This window comes from Pteropus vampyrus, unplaced genomic scaffold, assembly GCF_000151845.1.
Source record: "Pteropus vampyrus isolate Shadow unplaced genomic scaffold, Pvam_2.0 Scaffold15, whole genome shotgun sequence".
Lineage (NCBI taxonomy): Eukaryota > Metazoa > Chordata > Mammalia > Chiroptera > Pteropodidae > Pteropus > Pteropus vampyrus.
In genome coordinates, this window is record NW_011888796.1 from 12154065 (window position 1) to 12173322 (window position 19258).

Genomic DNA, 19258 nt, shown 5'->3' on the forward strand with positions numbered 1-19258 from the left:
GTTAATTTATATCAGACTTTAAACCAGTTGGGCCAACTCTGTAATTCACAGATCTGTGAGCACGCTCCTGAATAACTCCAACGAGCAGGAAAAAGAGGGAGAGAAAGAAAGCGAAAGAGAGAGAGACCTATTCAGACACAATAGGCAAATTATAGGTAGATAGTGGAAAAATAGAAAGATACATGCATAAGCAAATGAGAGAGAGAGAAAGAGACAATATTTGAGGGGATTTTTAATTGTATATTTTCATATTAGCTCTAGTATATAACAAACTAACTTAAAATCAATGTAACTTGAGTTATTGGATGCACCCATTCCTGTAACAAAGCTCTATCCCAGAAGTATTCAGTTATATGGATCAAGAAAACGTTATTTTCCTAAGGTACCTAAATTTTTTAAATTAAAAAAGTCCTTACTTTTGCACAGTATCACTAAAAACCATTGGATGCAGGGTGACATAGTGAAAAGTTTGTGGAATGCAACATACTAGCTTGAGAGGCTTATAAGAGTCACAGAAACAACTGCATTTTTGTTGCAGAGAAAAATCGAATCTGCAGTGATCTAGGCACTGAGCAGTTGGTGAGGGTGTGCAGCAGACATACATATTTAATGAGGAAAGTACAGCCAGATTTAAAATCACTCTTCTCAGCCCCTCAATTAGAGAATTCTTTCAATATTTGTACACATAATATCTTCACTGCCAAATCAATAAAATGTGATTTTAATGTGGACATGTGTGGAGAATTTTCTGTTTCTCACATACCCTTCTTTGAACCGGTCAGTGGTTCCACCCTGGAATTGGGAAACCCAAATAGAGAATGTGGGCCCTCTTCCTTTCCTCCATGTTTTCTGAAGAGAATAGAAAACAGCTCCACCTAAGGAAAGAAAACTTAAAATGCCTCTGAAACAAAAGCTTGCTGAGATTGGCGAAGAGAGAAGAGGGAGAGGTATTAGGTTTGGCCAAGACTATCAATTAATGTAATCCAGATGTTAGTCTAAAATCTAGATAAGATTTTCTTGAAACCCCCATTCCATCACTTGTGGGAAGTCCAATGCTTTTCTCCAAATGTCTGTGAATTCTTGGGTCCTTTATGTGCTCAAAGTCACCTGCAGAATTCTTTCCAGTTTTGGATCATCTTCTCATCTTCCCATCAAGACAGGGATATCAACCACTTTTCATGATTTCCACACCAAAAAAAAAAAAAAAGTAGAAGCAAACACAAAAAACCTTGTGAGTATGGCAGCCTGTTAATATAAAATGAACACAGTTGTTCTTTAAAGGCCTTTGTCATTCCTCCAAGTTGCTCCTCTCTCTCTCTATCCCTCACCCCATCTCCTCAGCCATGGCCCCATTCAGTTCAAGTACAGAGCCAGCCATCTATCTCTTCCATTGCATTGTCTACAGCTAACCCATATTTCTCAGTATTTACCCCTAAGAATTTGTCAAATGTTTTCCTATGCAAAGCAACCAAGAGGAATTTGGGGTTCAAGTGTAGGAAAATAAAGTTTTGTCACCACAATATGCAAAGAACTAACGAGGGTAGAAGTGTTCCCATTGGAGAACATATTCTTAGAGTCCCCAATCAATGGAATGTTTTATAGAGAAGTGGCGGCCCTCTGCTCTGTGGACTCAAGTCTGTGGACAATGCACCAGGAAAGGACAGAAAGGGAAGGTTCCCTGGCCAGGAGAACTGGAGCAGAGGAGATGCTAGACACCCAGACACCCAAAGACAGAAGAGACCCTGTCTCTCCTTAGGGACTAAGAGTGATAATCAATTTTCTGAGACTTTCCGAAACTCTCTGTCTTCCTATGCAATCTGCAGGTCTAAGTTTATCTATTCTATTTTCTATTTATTAAATCTGTTTTTAAAATATCATTTGAGGCAGATGGTGGTAGGGAAGGAGGAGGGATAGCTTAAGCTTACCCCATGTTTAGATATATTTTTAAAAGAGTATTTATCTTTATTATCCTCAGTGGTGCTCATCTCACCTTAAATTCATATGTCTAATGATGGGAAAAAAAAAAACCCTTACATTTGTCAATTAAAGCTATCACCATCTCTTCTGTTGAGAGAGAAGGGCCTAGAAACCTAAGAAACACTTCTCTCCAGAGAATGAAAATGACGAAGGGGTAGCTTTCAGATTTTGCAGCAGATATAGTTAGTACACATCTCGTGAAAAGAAAGAAGAAAGGAGAAGGAGAGAAGAATGGCTCTGAAGCTACCAACCCATTTGGTCATCTGCTTACGGAAAGGCAAAGAAGGAGCGCAGCTGGCAGAGGGACACAACCCTCCCATGCCAGCTGTGGAGCCACTCAACAGGCAGTGCTCTGGAATTCAAGAAAAATTTCTCCCAATTCTAATTCAAACCAGTGCTAGGCTGGCCACCAGCTAGAGGGCTTTGTCACCAGGAGCAGGTAGTGCTAGGCCAACCAAAGAGACTCAAGTTGTTCCAATGATTTCTCCACCCAAAAACCCAGTATGGGTACAAAATCAAGTGTCCCAAAATGCTTAAAAGGATCAAAAGGACCAGGAAATGTTAAATACCAGAAATGAACTCAGAAACCATGCAGGCCAAATAGCTCATTTCAAATATGCCTTTCTGGGAGTACAAAGAAGGCAGAAGGGAGAAAGGTAGGCTTGGGAGGATTCAAAGAAGAGGAGGCATTAAGACTCCATCTTGGAGGATAAATAAGGGTTTGTCAGATGAACAAGGAGATAAGCAGGTGAAAACATCACAACAATATCAAACTAGCACCTCCCTGGATCTGCTCTATCCCAGCCTACCAGACTCTGAGTTCATCAGCCTATCCTGGGAATATCAAAGGAGGTCTCACAGTTTCCCTTCACTCATCTTTTGGCACTGCAGTGTCTGTCCATTCTTGCTATGCTACATAAACAATACAATACACGTAAAAAAGGAAATCATGACATTTACCAACAATGTCAGGTAATAGAACAAGATTGGTTTATTCTGTGACTTAATTCCAAATGAGCATTGATATATTCCGAGAAAGGACAAGTCACCTGCTTCCTCCAACCTCCCTGTTCCAACCTCAGGATGGGGACTCCTGTCCTACGCCCCCATATGCCGGTTCACCACAGAGGTTCTGGATGCTAGTTTCTTTTCCACCTCTTAGCTCTTCTCGCCAGCCCATGGAGGAGTACCAGTAACATAGGTGCAAATTTCCAATGAATATAGAATCTTCAAGTATGAAACTTTTTTAAAAGCACCAAAAATAAGTGAATACCTAAAGGCATAGAACTGTAAGTCCACAGACATGGATGCTAGTAACAACTCTAATCTAACCAAATGAGTGACTTTGACTCTCACACCCTCCCTGCGGCTTGGTGTGTACATCTGTAAAACAGGAAGGCTAACTGATCAACTCTGAGGCTTCACCGGGTCTAAAATTGGGTGGTTTCATGTTTCCATTATAAAAATGCTAAAAGTACTAACAACTTTGTTTGCCACCACCTACTGAACTTTGAATTTAATTCTCATCATTTCGTGTGATTCCAGGCCATTGGAATGTCATAAGAACATGTAAACATCTGAAATGATTGACCCCTCTTATTTCTTTTTACCAAGTCTTAAGACAAACACAATCCACAGCAACACAAGCATTCAAAATAGTTTTGACCTTTCTTCAGAAAATATTCTAATTATAAGCACACAGTGTAAGTACAATGCTTTTCTCATGTTGTCTTACTTGGGACGCCTCCCATAATTCAAGTTAGCAAGATACTTTGAAAATATACATATGTTGGAATTTGACTCAAAATAACTGCCTTTTATGGTTTACACTGACTACAAAGGGAGTTAACTGGTAAGATGTACGTGGTTTTGGGTGCCCTCTCTGTGCTTTTACAAGTGTTTTTTCTCTTTGATGATTTAAACCATATGTTGAGGTATTTAGAGGATTATTTTATCAGGAATCCTCTAGTTTGAAAGAAATACCGGGGCAGATCCCACAAGTTTATGCAAGATGTGTATGCATACATACACATACACACACACACATACATTCACACGCACACACACACACACACACACACACACACACACACACTGCACCTAAATCATTTTTTGTCCTCCAGCAGTAGGGCTGTCATATTGACAAATAGGACTTGTCACATTAATTTAATCTTGAATTGCTCTGAAACATAGTTTTGGTGCAAATATAAATTCTGTAGAGTAATGGAATGTGTTAAGACTTTAACAAATGAATGTTTAATGACTGTGAAAAAACATAAATAATGAGAAACAAAAGTTACAGGATTTAGTAAATTTATCCTCTAAGTTTGTAAAGCTTGTAAAATATTTAGAAGCAGCAATGTCATATAATACTTCAAATAATGTCCTTCAAAAGCATTTCTGGTGATAGACTCTGCCAAGGTTCTGATGGAGATCTTGCTACTAAATAAATTCAAAATATTGAGTGACTCTAAAACCTGCAAAACATACTCACCCAATGATGCCTCATTAACTGTTAGGTACTTTAACACAAGTAGCTGATGTGGCAATAGATTTCATCTCTTTTGCCAGTTCTGATTAACAAATAGTAAGCTCAAGAATGCTGTGTTGAGAAGGATCTGAGGCTGCATCTGGAATCTGAGTCTTGATTCATTGTTGATGTCGGCAGTGGGAAAGGAGGCTAGAGTGGCTACATATGAGCTGCACATCTTCACACATCTCCACAGGCATCGATATCCTGAACCACTATGCATGGTGCTGGAAGCACAGTCCACCTCTCACACAGTTTTCATCATGTCACTATCCCCTTCCATAATTTAAAGTAGCTCCAAATTGCACTTCAGATCAAGTATAAGCATTATTTAAAGACTTATATCAACTGATTACATCTTCTAACTGCCCTACCTCCTTCCTTTCTCACCTTCCCAATTAGAGCCTCGATTGCTTTTCTATTGCTGCCCACTACATAACCCCTCCACGTGAGTCACTAGATCACCTCGTTGTTTCTCTATTGTCCTTAACTACTTCCACCTCCTTGCTTTACTCATGCCATCCCTCCTCCTTGGCCTACCTGCCTGCCAGTCTGGGCCAGTCGCCTCCTCAAAGACTCAGGCTTACCATTCAAAAATCTTTTGGGACAGACAAATTTCCCATGCCCATGTTTAGCCTCATTTCTTCAGTCTTATTCTAGATATACTGAATTATCATACTCTTATTTTATGTTGATTTATAACCATTCTTTAATTATTTCAAGAGGGATTTTTCCTTTCTTCTGTTAAAGTGGATGCACCATAATAATAAGTACAAAATCTAATTTTCTACACCCCCAACTGATGCTTCTTACTTGAATACTGCGTCATCTTATTGCTGTTATGATATACCAATAGGAGTCATGCATTATTTTTAAATATTCTATCTTTTCCTGTATTATGTGGAGAAGAAAAGAACAAAAGGTAATAAGATTTTCTCTGTTCTTTCTATGCCCAGATAATGCCTTATTTGCATTATCTCATTCAGTGCTTATAACAGCCCTATGAGGAAGATATTATTTTTATTAATCCACATTTTCCAGGTGAGAAAATTAAGGCTAAAAGGAGTAAGAGACATGCTCAAGGTTACATAACTGATAAAAGTCTTTCAGTTGTTCCTCACTGTCCCCCTTTTTGACAAGGTTCAATGAAGGTAAACGCCATTTATTACAGAAGAAAGAAATTACTCCAACTAGACAGGTTCAGGATGTCGAAAGATCCAAATATTTTTGAATCCTCAGTTAACTAAGAACTCCTTTTTTATATAAACAAAGGAAGAAAATATGTCATCACATCACTTTATTGCAACTTCAATAGAGAAAAAGTTAATGCTATTGGGCGAACATTGCAAAAATTAGGCAACTACTTTTTTCCAATTTTTGTGGAAGCAGACAGAATGAATTCTTTTCCATCTACCATCTTCTCATATTGATATCAATCTTCTCAACTCTCATGTAAATAATCCTCTTTTTAATCTCCTTTTTATTGTCTTCCTTATGCATTCCTGGCACCCAAAACAAAAACAGTCAATCCCGACCCCTGGAAACCACTGATTTGATCTCTCTTCTTATAGGTTTCATTTCCAAAATAAATCTTATATAAATAAAATCGTGCAGTATGGGAGGCTTTTTAGTTTCATCAGTGAAAACTAATATAAGTCGCTGCTTCTTCTGCTTGTGATATGTTCATATTTCTTTCTTAACTGCAAAGGGAAATGAGGGAATTTCATGGGGTGATAGAAATGTTCTGTATCTTCATAGTGGAGGTAGTTACACAAGTGTATTCATTTGTCAAAACTCACTGAACTGTATACCTAAAAAGGATGAATTTCACTCTATGTAATTGTACCCCTCTGTAGTTGGTTTAAAAATAAAATAAAAAGCTTTGAATAATTTGAAACATAAAATCTAACAGTAATAAAAGAATGTAGATTATGTCTGTACATGGATATATATAATTTCCCTATTACAATATGTATTTAATAGTAATCTAGTATATGGCTGTTATTTTTTATCGCAAAGAATTTAAGAGCGGCAAGAGCATTATATTAGACTGACACAAGCTTTTATGGAATTGAGAGGTTTTCCCTCAAAAATGTCAAGATCACCCAGCCTGAACCTTTTTGCCTGCAGTGAAACCACTGGTTGGAATGTCAGTAAAATGTTGGTATGATAGCTTCTTCTTGGAGGAGTTGGCCTCTGCCAACACCTCTTCCAATTGCAATACATTTGTAATTAACAAGACAGATGAGTTCTCTCAATCTAGACTTCCAAGTCCGACCAGACAATGTATCCAGGAGTCTTTTAACATAGAAACCCTCCCTCCCCCACAAAACTTACAAACCTAATAACCCAGTTAAAATATTAAACTTCTGACCTGTTAAAAAAAGGAAATGAAGGGCCAAATATTGCAAAGTATCAGTACACTACATATCGGAAACAAATTACTTTAACTTAATTTATTATCATTATAATATTACAATCTTACAGTTTCCAGGGATTATATTACCCAGAATGTTCACAAAGAGAAAAGTTAAATCAAACCTTTCATTTTCTTCAAGTGAGATTTAAAAATTGCATATGTGTTAAAAATGTACACATTATTACTAATAATAAAAACACACTGTACTTACTAATGAATTTGATGAAAATACACTTAACTTCTCAGTATATTTTTAGACAAATTCCTCTTTTGGACTTTTATTATCCTTTTTGTAATCTTAATCATATTTATCTGCTTAGTCACTATAAAATTGTGAAAGTTATATTAACCTATCTTAATTTCGTGGTAAGGGATTTTAAGTATTGTAGTCTATAAATTGGTTCTGAAAAAAAAAAAAACAGAAATAAACTGTGATCATTGCCTAATTAAAGTAGCTCCTTACCAAATGCAGAATGATGTGACTTTGTAAGTGGTTTGGGGTTTGTTCGGGTTTTTTTTTTTTTTGAAGGTGAAGGTGGTTGTTTGTTTTTAATGAATTTATTTTTTTTAATAAGCTTGCGGGGTTTTTTATAAGCTTGGTTTTTGTTTTGTTCTGTTTTGTTTTAAAGAATTCACATATGAGACAGATGATACGGTATTTCTTTCTCTGTCTGACTCATTTCACTTAGCATAATGCCCATATTGTCACAAATCAAAAGATCTTCTTTTATGGCTGAATAACATTTCATTATGTATATAATTATGATTAAATGTAATTATAATTAATATATAATCTATATATATCCATTAATCCATTAATGGATACTTAGGTTGTTTCCATATCTTGGCTACCATATATAATGCTTCTATGAACATGGGGGTGCATAGCTTGCAAGTTAGTGTTTTTGTTTTCAGAAATGAAATTGCTGGATTATATGATAGCTCTATTTTTAATTTTTTGAAGAATCTCCATACTGTTTTCCATAGTGCCTGCACCAATTTACAATCCCACCAACAGTGCACAAGGGTTCCCTTTTCTCCACATCCTTGTCAAACTTGTTATTTCTAGTCTTTTTGATAATAGCCATTTACTGGTATGAGGTGAAATCTCATGGTACTTTTGATTTGCATTTCCCTGATGATTAATGATGTAGAGCGTCTTTTCCTGGACCTGTTGGTCTTCTTTGGAAAATGTCAGAAGCTTCTGCCCATTTTTTAATCAGATTGCTAGGGTTTTTTTGCTATTGAGTTATATATATTTTGGATGTTATATATTACATATTTTGGATGTTAGCCCCTTATGAGATATATGATTTGCAAATATCTTTGCCAGTCAGTAGGTTGCCTTTTCATTTGTTGATAGTTTCCTTTGCTGTGAAGAAGCTTTTTTGTTTAATGTTGTCCCACTTGCTTTTGCTTTTGGTGTCTGGTTCAAAAAATCATCATCAAGACCTATGTTAAGGAGCTTACTGACTATGTTTTCTTCTAGGGCTTTTACATTCAAGTCCTTAATTCATTTTGAGTTAATTTTTGTGTATGGTATACGATAGTGGTCCAGTTTCATTATTGTTTGCATGTGTTATACCATTTTCCCAATAACATTTATTGAAGAGATTATCCTTTTTTCATTATATATTCTTGGCTCCTTTGTTGTAAATGAATTGACCATATATGCATGGGTTGATTTCTGGGCTCTCTATTCTGTTCCATTGATCTATGTGTCTGTTTTTATGACAATACCATACCTTTTTTTATTACTATAGCATTGAAATCACAGAGCATGATGCCTCCAGCTTTGTTCTTCTTTCCAAGATTGCTTTGGCTCTTTGGGGTCTCTTACAGTTCCATGCAAATTTTAAGATTGTTTATTCTATTTCTGTGAAGAATGTCACTGGAATTTTTATACGGATTGCATTGAATCTATATATTGCTTTGGGCAATATGGACACTTTAACTAGCACAGAATATCTTTCCATTTATTTGCATCTTCTTTAATTTCTTTCATTAATATCTTGCAGTTTTCAATATACAAATCTTTCACTGCCATCTTGATTAAATTTATTCCTAGGTATTTTATTCTTTTTGAAAATATTATAAATGTAATTGTTTTTCAATTTCCATGAGCAAAGGGATTACTAACAAAGAGATGAAATCAATAATCAAAAACCTTCCAAAATATAAAAGTCTAGGACCAGATAGCTTCACTGGTGAATTCTACTAAATATTTGAAGAATTAGTACCAATCTTTCTTAAACTCTTCCCAAAAATAAAACTTTTATAAATTTTATAGTAAGAAATTTTAAATATTTCAGGCTATAAATTGATTCTGGAGAACAGAAAAAAACTGTGATCATCACCTAATTAAACCAGCTCCTGGCTAAATGCATATTGGTCTGACTTTATATATGTTTTTAATTCTGCTATTTCAACAGAAAATAGAATACAAACAAGAAAAAGGCAACTACTTAATGGACTTGTGACTTCACTTTTAAATTAGGTTTTGTTTTATTTTGTTTTAAGTAACAAAAAAGCAAACAAAAGCACTAGCCTATGAGTTTAAATGCCATTTGTATACAACAGTGAGCATAAAAATATAAAATTATTTTCAAATCGTAGTCTCAGTAAATAGTCACCTTATTCGCCCCTCCTCAAAATTCTAAACAAATTCTTTAATAACAACTAGCTTCAGATATTGTTAGGTTATGGGGACGAATAATGTACCACCTAGAAAAAGATAGTTCACCAAAGGAATTTAGTGATTGAGGTTGAAACATGTCCACAAATGTTAAAAAATCAGTCTTCTTAAAGAGCGTGTACTGAAAATTGATGGGCTGAGAAAAGAGAAAGAATTGAGAATCTTTTTGAGTTTCTAAGTCTTGTTAATAGGTACCATTTTCTAAAATGTTTCATTACGTTGCTTCCAATGCAGACCTTTAGAACCTTTAGTATCATGTTTTTGATCCTTTCAATATTATGCTTCACAATGGGGGCAAATAACTATAGAAAAAGTTTTTTTAAACTCTTTGTTTAAAAGTTTTTTTTAACTATCTTCAAAATGGAGTCAACAGATATCCCACAAAGTCATTGTAAAGATTAAATAACACATGTAAAGCTCTTAAAATAGTACCTAGAATACAGTGAGCACTCTGAAAGTATTTGCTATTATTGTTGTTGTTGTTGTTGCTGTTGTTTTAATAGTAGCTACAGTTCTTAGAGTATCTACTATTTTCCAAGCACTAACATTTTTTAATTTTCTTAAACTCTGCAAAGTAATAAGCTATCACTACTTTACAGATGTAAAAAGTGAGTTTAAGAGTTAAAATAACTTGTTCAAAGACACATCAATCTAGACAAAGTCTGAATTTATATCAAGATCTTTCTAACATTGAAGTCTGAACTCCATCTACTTTACGACTCTAACAACATGATTCTCTTCATCTTTATCTTCACACATTTAAGAACCATGATTTTCTCTACACAAAATACTGCAATAAAGCATGATTATGAAAAAGGCAACATTTAAAGTCTTGGAATACAGCTTTTAAGTTCCACTAAGAATATTTATTCCTCATGAGTCAGATAATTAATCTTGTAACATCTCTAATCAAAGCATGTGCTGGCCTCAGTATGTGTTTAGGTGAATATTTAAAGGTTTTTTTAATATTAAATAAATGTTAAAACCTAGTTAAAAGTGTGTTCTAGTCATTAGCAGAATAATTATTCAGAATCATCATAGATTAGTAGATCCGTAAGCAACTGATCAGAGGTAAAATGTTCTATTCTGAAGAAGAAATTAAGATTTCCCTAATTCTTTCCCATCAGTATTGTGGCAGTTTACTTTCGACCTTTTCTGTAAGGCTCTCAGGAAAAGTACATAATTACTGCTTATAACCCACTCTTGCTTTTCTCACAGCATTTATTTCCTATACTACACATAGAGCATGATTTAAATTTTTCTTGAATTACTTTTTTGTTTATATATCTTATTTTCTCAGTGAGTGAAACAGTAGGCCAACTATCATATTCTTTTTTCTTTTTTCCTCAAATTAGATCTCAAAGCACATTTTTAAGTGCAATTAAAATTAACTAAACTCTAAATAGAAGATAGTCCTTACCACCACATCACTGTGCTCATAAATATTAATCCACATAGACTGTCCTCTTAAAGGCACAGAAACCATTGAAACTAATGGAGATTGGCCAGTAAAGCACAAAACAGGACAGAGAAGCAGATACTTTAATGTGCTACAATGGACTCGTGGACAACTCTCAAAAGACACAAAGACACAGAGTCAAATTGTTCAATACTGACCAAAAGAATCGGATCTTTTTGCTTGCTGGCCAATATATCCAAGATTTTTGCAAAAAGAAGAAAACAACACTATTTGTAATAAAAACAGTTTATCCCCAGGATAATTTCTTTCTCAATGGTTTGAGTTTTCCAAGTCAAATCAGCTGAAATAGAAAGTTATTAAATGGCTGTAATTCATGACTAATTACCTGGGTAATTTATGGTTTGTAGTCCAAGAGTTCAAAATGGGAAGGGTAAGCAACTATACTTCCATCCAAAATGTGTGTGGGGATAAGGAGATAAATGAGGAGTTGTACTACCAGTGTCACTAAGGCCAGGGATCATCATGGTATGAAATGTGCACGTTGCCAGTTAGCATACACTGTTAAAGGTGCAAATTTCTGAATGTAGTCACTGTGGGCATCTGGACTTGAATCTGACACGTTAGCATGTAGTTGTGTATCTCCAATCAGTATGGTGTTTTATCCTCCTGACATCTTTCAGCACACTCATTAAGGAAGGGAAGGCGACTACATGTGGTCACCAGATTCTTTTTCGTTTCCGAAAGAAAGCCGCATCCTTTAATTACCCCTTCCATCTTATTGCTCCAATTATTACTGCAACTTTGAAATAATTCCTATTTGACATAGGCTTTTTAATCAAGAATAAACAAGACCACACACTCACTTGATTGATACATTAAAAACATATGTCTATTATGATAAATACTCTCACAGAAAAAAAAAAAAAGTTTAGTGAAAAGCCAAAGGCCAAACTAAGTGATGGAACCAGACTCACCTCTAAACCATTTATCATTTTTCCTTCTGGCTATCAAACCTTTATTGTGCTGAACAGGATGTCGATAATGTGTGTGCTTTCTGTCAGAATATCTCAATTTGGTCTAGAAGTTTCAGGGTATGATTCTGATCTCAACTTTGTTATATTCTAAGAGTAAGAATCATTGAACCAAAAAGAAGAGAAATTGAGTTGTGACATAAAATTTGTAAAATTTAAAATTTAAGACCTGATAAGCAAATCTACAGCTAGATATCACTGACCTTTTTAATTTTCCCATTTGCAATTTTCTAAGCTTAACCAGATGATATTGAAGAGCAATTTAACAAAAGAAAATTCTAAATATAGAATGGAGAATTTCAATGCCTGACATTAAATTATCAACATGTGAAACATGTGAAAAATAATAGATAGATTGACATCTACTGGGCACAGTCCACAGATATAATATGTTTGTACCAAAGCACATAAGTGAGAGCAGTGTGAGATCCAGCAGCACAGAATGACACAGAAGAATCTAAAATACAAGAAGCAAAAAGGAAGAAATAAAGAGGAAAAGAAATAAAAGAAAAAAGAAAATAATAGAACACAGAAAAATAGCAGAACTAAAAGTGGAATCACTAACCATACGAGAGAGAGAAAAGATCAGTCGGAAAGTTTGAAAACAGCATTTTATTTTGTGAATCTAACAAGGTTGCAAGGTTTTCAGCAGAGTTTTGGTTGGGGATTTATGTTTTCTTTTGTCTTTTATTTCAGATATTATGGAAGATTGAAGAAATTCTAGACTTCTAGCCCAAGAAACTAAAAATTGATGAGGCCACTCATTGGGATGGATAAATCAAATTATAAGAGAGCCATTTAGAAGAGAAAGAGCCATGATACCTCAAAGCGATATGGTTGGCAGCTGTGGGGATTGTGTAATTCGCCTACATCAGAGCTGGAAGCATAATTTGGAGGCATAAATCCTCACTGAGAGAGGATTTTTGCAGTTACGAGAATGAATAAGTGTGCCATAGGTCTCTTGCAACAAATATTTGTTAGAATAAACTGAATGAAAAGGAGTGGCTAAAAAATAAACAAGAGCATGGAGCTAAGAACAGAGCCTTCGAAGACGCCCTCAGCAGTAAAATTAAGTAAACCAAAGAGACCGAAAAACAATTGCAATAAAAGGATAGAGGTGAAATGGGAAGGTATGGTGTCAAGAAAGCCAAAATTAAAACATATTTAAAAGACATGGTCACATTATCAAATGAAAAGAAGCAATATAAGAACATTTAGTTATATCTGTTCGGGGAAAATGCAATTTTCAAAATGTTCTCTGAAAGGAATATGATCCTTAAAATTTTCTGAAAACTATAGCTGAGACTTACAAGCTGAAGCAATTTATGGTATTAAAAAAAAAAAAACAACCAAGTATGCAAATAAAGCTAAAGCCAATTTCAGCTAAGAAAAGAAATTTAATATTGTTGAGTAAGGCACAACAGAAACAAAAGAAAGAAAAAAGTTCCTCTAATGGGAAAAAATCACTAGGGCTTTGATAAACACAGTGACATCATGCTGCTGCACATTTATTCTTTCTTTTGCTTTCTCAGAAGAAAATAAACCAGCGTTTCCCCAAAGTACAAGGAAACAAAGACCTTCCCTGTGTATATTTAGAAGTTGTTTCACAAAATACTATGAGTCTTAACCTAGGATTCTTGAGTGTTGGGCTTCAGTAGATCTGTTATTCCCTTATATTTCATTCCATTCTCGCTATTCATGTGTGAAAGAAGGTACATGGCTTCCATCTGATTCTCAAAGAACTTGTTACCCTCCAAAAGTTAAGAACAACTGTTCTAGAGAAAGTACTATGTTTTGGCCAGTTGGGGAAAAGGTTTAAAGGCGTTTTGATGGCCAGTTGAGCTGACATCAGTACATTCTTATTCATACTTACCACTTTTCCTTCCGCCTCAATAGAAGTATTGCTCTCCTCTTAGTCTTTCCCTGTGCTTTAAATCTCACCTCTCCCCTGTTTCTTCTCAGTCTCCTTTGCCCATAAATATTGTAATTCCTGGGACTCCATGGCCACTCCCATTCTTATCTTGCTTTATATATTCTATCTGGCTGATCTGTATTATATCTGACTCTAACAAATTTCTACAGGATGGTTTTAAAGTCTGGAAACATAGATGAATACACAAGAAATGATTTATTGATACTATATTATAACACATGACAAATTATCATTATCTATGTTTTCAGAATTTATAGTCATCCTGTATATATTTATGGTTTCCAAATTAATCTCAAACCAAGAAGTCATTCTTGAGCTGGATTTTCAGACTACGGGCTCTCTATAGCACACCTCTATTTGGCATCCTCCAGACACTTCTCACATAACATGTCCAACAGCACCTCCTCTTGCGTCTCTATCTTAGGGAATGGTATCTCTATTCTTACTCAATTCCCAAAGCACAAACCCAGGAATTACCCTCCGTACTCTTCAGATTTCTGAGAGTTATCCTCAGCAGCTCCCTCTTCTTCACCATTTCTCTTTCCAACTGATCATCAATCCTATGTACTCTGCTTTATAGACACTTTCAAATCTTCCCCCACCCCAACCCATCTCCACTGATATTGTCTTAGTTCAAGCACTTGTGATTTCTTGCCTAAACTCTTATATTAGAACCTCTCTACTGGCCTTCTTACCTCCAGTCTCAACCAATACCTCCTTTTAACCAATACCTCCTTTCAACCAATACCTCCTTCCAAGAATTTTCCTAAAATAAGAATCCAATTGTGATAATCTTTACTTCAAACTCTTCCATAGTTCCAAATGCTAAACAATATTACCCAAAGTTATTGGCCTCATATATAAGGACTTCACCTTCATCTCTCTGGTGCTACAGCCACATCCCCTAATTTGACCTTCCTCAAATATGCCTTGATGCCTCTGCTTGTGTTCCCCCACCCCCTACCCCCCCACCCCATCCCACATCCGCTGATATCCACCAATGATGAGCTTCTATTAATCCATCAAGGCTCAGCTCCAGATCCCCTCGACCTATCCCTTTTCTGGTGGGGCTAGGACTCTCAGCAGGTTATCAGGACTGGGAACTAGGGAAACAAGGTGGATTTTGCTTCAAAATCCAAGTTAAGGGGAGCTTGGTGTCAGGGACACAGCTAAACTTGGAGCAAAGCCAAAGCCAAAGACATTCCAGCAGCAATGTCTTGAAGTTAAGTAATAGGAATATTGAGCTAGCGCCCCTGAAAATCCCACCAAGGATGGCAATGACCCAGAGTCCTAGGGAGAGCAGAGTGAAGCTATCTATGATGTTGTCTTAGCATTAGAAAGAATGCTGTGGCCAAAGAGGTGGGCAGGCCCTGACAATGTCTGTGCAATACTGCATTTAGAAAATTTGAACATTGATTTTCTTAGGCATGCAAGCCCAATTTTATTTCTTTTAATAAGATACTTTTCTATTGGCACTTTTTTCTAATAAAACCTTAGCTATTCCAAAGAAACATGGGATTTTTCCTTTTTCACAGTAAGGTAAGTAACAATAAATAAAATCAAGCTAAAAAATCTTTTCATTAAGAAAAATAATTAAGATAAAAATTAGGATTGGGGTAGGGGGAGGTAGACGAGGTAAAATATGTGGTGACAGAAAGAAATCTAACTATGGGAGGTGAACACACAGTGTAAATATATATATGCCTTACTGTTAAAAAAATTAGGATTAAAAATGTTTTCCTTCTTACATCTTAGTTTTAAAACTTAGAAATAAAACTCTGACAAAACAGTATCACTGGATTCCTTCAAGAAGCATAAAGTCAAAACTGTTAAACCAGAATTAGAGCACTCTTTATTTAGTCGTTTTATACTCCAGGTTTGGGCAGTGGCAATTCAAGACTGCTGTAGGAGATAAGGGAGGGTCATCTGGAGGTCAGGAAGGTGACTTTATATGTTGAGGTTCAGGTCAAATTTTACTTGAAAAAAACAAAAACAGTTTTGAGGCTAAATTTAAGTTTTTAAATGACCCATCAAATACAAGCCTATAGAAGTTAAAGAAAATTCCAAACATACCTCTAGTTGGTAGCAGACATTTGATGACACAATAGGTAACTAAGTAAAAAAATATTTACACATACTCTAGGAGTTTTCAGTTGACAATAGAAAATCAATGCCCCAATGCCTATGTTCATAAAACCCACAGAGTAGTATAAAAATATTAAACAGAGAGGAAAAAATATTAAACAGTATAAAAATATTAAACAGAGAGGAAAAAATATGGCATAGATGATAGAGGCTCTGTTCATCCCTCTGGTGACCAAATCAAAGTTGTGACGAAAACAAAGAGCAAGCAGCAAGGAAAAATTGCCTGAGATCTAGATGAACAAGCCATACAAATAGGGAGAGATCCAAGAAATAACCTTCCAATGGCAGAAGTTAGGATGGGGCGAGGATGCGGGGCTGCCGGGTCTCAAGCGGCTGAGTGCAAAAGAGGCTGCAGCAGCAGAAGTGGCAGAAGCCTCTTAAATGGGCCACTTCCGTGAGCAGATTTTCACAGTGATGGATCTGCTCGCTCTAGGCACCAGTGCCAATTCGGCTGCACGCAAGGGTCACCAAGGACTTACAGGGAGACATTGTCGGAGTGATGGCCGAGGTGAGACTCGCACTATACAAAAGTGCCTGTGACATTATTGTTCCCTTTTGAGCCCTCCCCGCTCCCAGTGCACGGACACAGCACTGCCATAGCCTAGATTTCGTAAACAGGATAACAGAGGTCACTCTGCCCAGAGGATTCCCTGAAAACCTGCCTCCCACAATTCGTGGCCCCACCCAACCACATCCAGGTATTCTTCAGCGAGTCAGGTGCTCTTTGCTGAGCAGTGCCTAGATTCACACTGGAGGCAGTCGGCCTCAGTTCTGGTGTGGCTTTTTGAGGAGCCATCTCTGAGACAGCAAAGCCTATGGATTTGCTGAATCTTAACAGGTGGTCCCAGAGGGGTAGAAGCTTGGACTAAGTTTGGCCTACAGCTGAACCACTCTCAGGACTGTGCCACTGGACAGTTACTTCACAAATCCACACTAATAAGACCGGGAGACTTAGGAGCTTTGCTTAGTACATAGAAACAGACACGAAAAAGCAGCCAAAATGGGAAGACAAAGAAGCAGAAACCATATGAGAGAACATCCAGATATAATGGAGTCAAGTAATCTAACAGATACAGAGTTCAAAACACTAGTTATAAAGATGCTCAATGAACTTTTGGGAAATGTAAATAAATTCAGCGAGAACTTCAACAAAGAGATAAAAAACATAAAAATGGAAATGGAAATTATAAAAGAGAACCAGTCTGAAATGAAGAACACATTATCTGAGATGAGAAGTATATTAAATGGAATAAACAAAGGAATAAACAAAGTGAATAAAGAAAAGGATCAAATGACCTATCTAGAGGACAGGAAAGCCAAGGACACTCAATCAGAATGGCAAGAAAAAAGATGCCAAGACTATCAAAATAATTTAAGGAGCATATGGGATACTATTAAGGGTCCAAATATTTATCCGATAGGCATACTTGAAGAAATACAAGATGTTGAACAGCTGTTTGAAGAAATAACAATAGAAAACTTCCCTAACCTGGTGATGGAAATGGACATAAAACCCCAAGAAGCTCAGAGAATCCCAAAAACCAGGGATCCAAAGAGGCCCACACCAAGACACATCATAATTAAAATGTCAAAGGTTAAATACAAAGAAAGAATCTTAAAAGCAGCAAGAAAAAATCAGATAGTTACCTACAAGGGAACAGCTGATTTCTCAAAAGAAACTACGCAGGGCAGAAGGGCATGGCACAAAATATTTGACATAATGAAGACCCAGGATCTACAACCAAGAATACTTTATCCAGCAAAGCTATTATTTAGAGTTGAAGGACAGATAAAGAGCTTCTCAGACAAAAAATAAGCTAAAGGAATTTATCACCACCAAGCCAGTATTATAGGAAATGTTGGAAGAACTTCTTTAAGAAGAAAAAACATGTATCAAAAACAGGACTAAAGAATAGTAACAACTACATTCCTATCAATAAGTACCTCAAATGGAAAAGAATTAAGTGCTCCAACTAAAAGATAGTGTGGATGAATGGACAGGAGAACAAGACCCCTATATATGCTGCCTACAATCGACTCACTTCAGATTAAAAGACACACACAGACTAAAAGGAAGGGGATGGAAAAAGATATTGCTTTGATGGACCGAGAAGGTATTTAAGTCAGACAGAGAAAGATAAATACTACATGATTTCACTTAGATGTGGAATCTAAGGAATAAAAAGAACAAACTAATCAAAAACAGACTCACAAATATAGTGGACAATTTGGTGATGGACAGAGGGGAGGAGGGTTGGGGGGCTGGGATAATGGGGTGAAGGGTTAAAGAAGTACAAATTAGTAGCTAATGGATGGTCATAGGGATGGGGAGCATAGCATAGGGAATGCAGTTAGCATTAATATGTTGGCTAGGTGGGGGTCAGGGGAAAGAAGGAGCAATTGGGGAGATCATTTTATGAACTATATAGATGTCTAACCAAGGTATTGTATACTTGAAACTAATTAAAATAAGTAAATTTAAAATATATATGTATTAAAGAAAGACATGACTGGATAGGTATATATGTCTATACAGATCAAAGTCAATATTTTCAGCTTTATACATTGAAAAATATCTCAAAAAAATGTGACAAATGATCCTATCTTTATAAAACTTAAAAACTGTTTGAGCAGAGCAGATTAGTGATGGTATGGTCAAGAAAACCAAAGCCATTCTGTATATTTGAAACAAAATAGAATTGGAACAGTGACTTGGTCACATAGATGAGGGAAAAGCTGAGAATCCAAATAAAGAGTGGTGAGACTTACCCAAGATGAGCAAAACCAGGAAGATGCCACCACTCCTTTGGCTGGACAGTCAACAGGAAGAGGTAGTAATCCCACAGTCCATCCAGTGGGAGCTGAGCCAGGAAGGGCGTTTCCAGCAGAGATTGGGTCCACAGTGGGTAAGACTGCCCAGTGGGTCCTAAAATTCTGGAGGAGATTCAGTCATTACTCCTTCCAAAAACCACAAAAGACTTCCTTTTAGGGTAAGAGAAAGTCAAGTTAAATTAGGAAGTGACTCTTCTCTAACTCCACCCGAGCTCTCTCATTCTGGTTTTTTGCTTGCAATCTGATTCATCTTCCTCACCCCCCAGAGGCACCTCT

The 19258-nt window shown here is 36.2% G+C and overlaps 1 long non-coding RNA gene across 1 annotated transcript in view; it reads right to left on the reverse strand.

The window, feature by feature from the left end:
- LOC111734673 overlaps positions 1–19057 on the reverse strand; it is a 236039-nt gene extending 216982 nt beyond the window's left edge. The window contains exon 1 of the long non-coding RNA XR_002778546.1: positions 18920–19057. This is a non-coding gene — a long non-coding RNA (uncharacterized LOC111734673). The remainder of the gene's footprint in view (positions 1–18919) is intronic.
- Between the last annotated feature and the right edge of the window lie 201 nt (positions 19058–19258).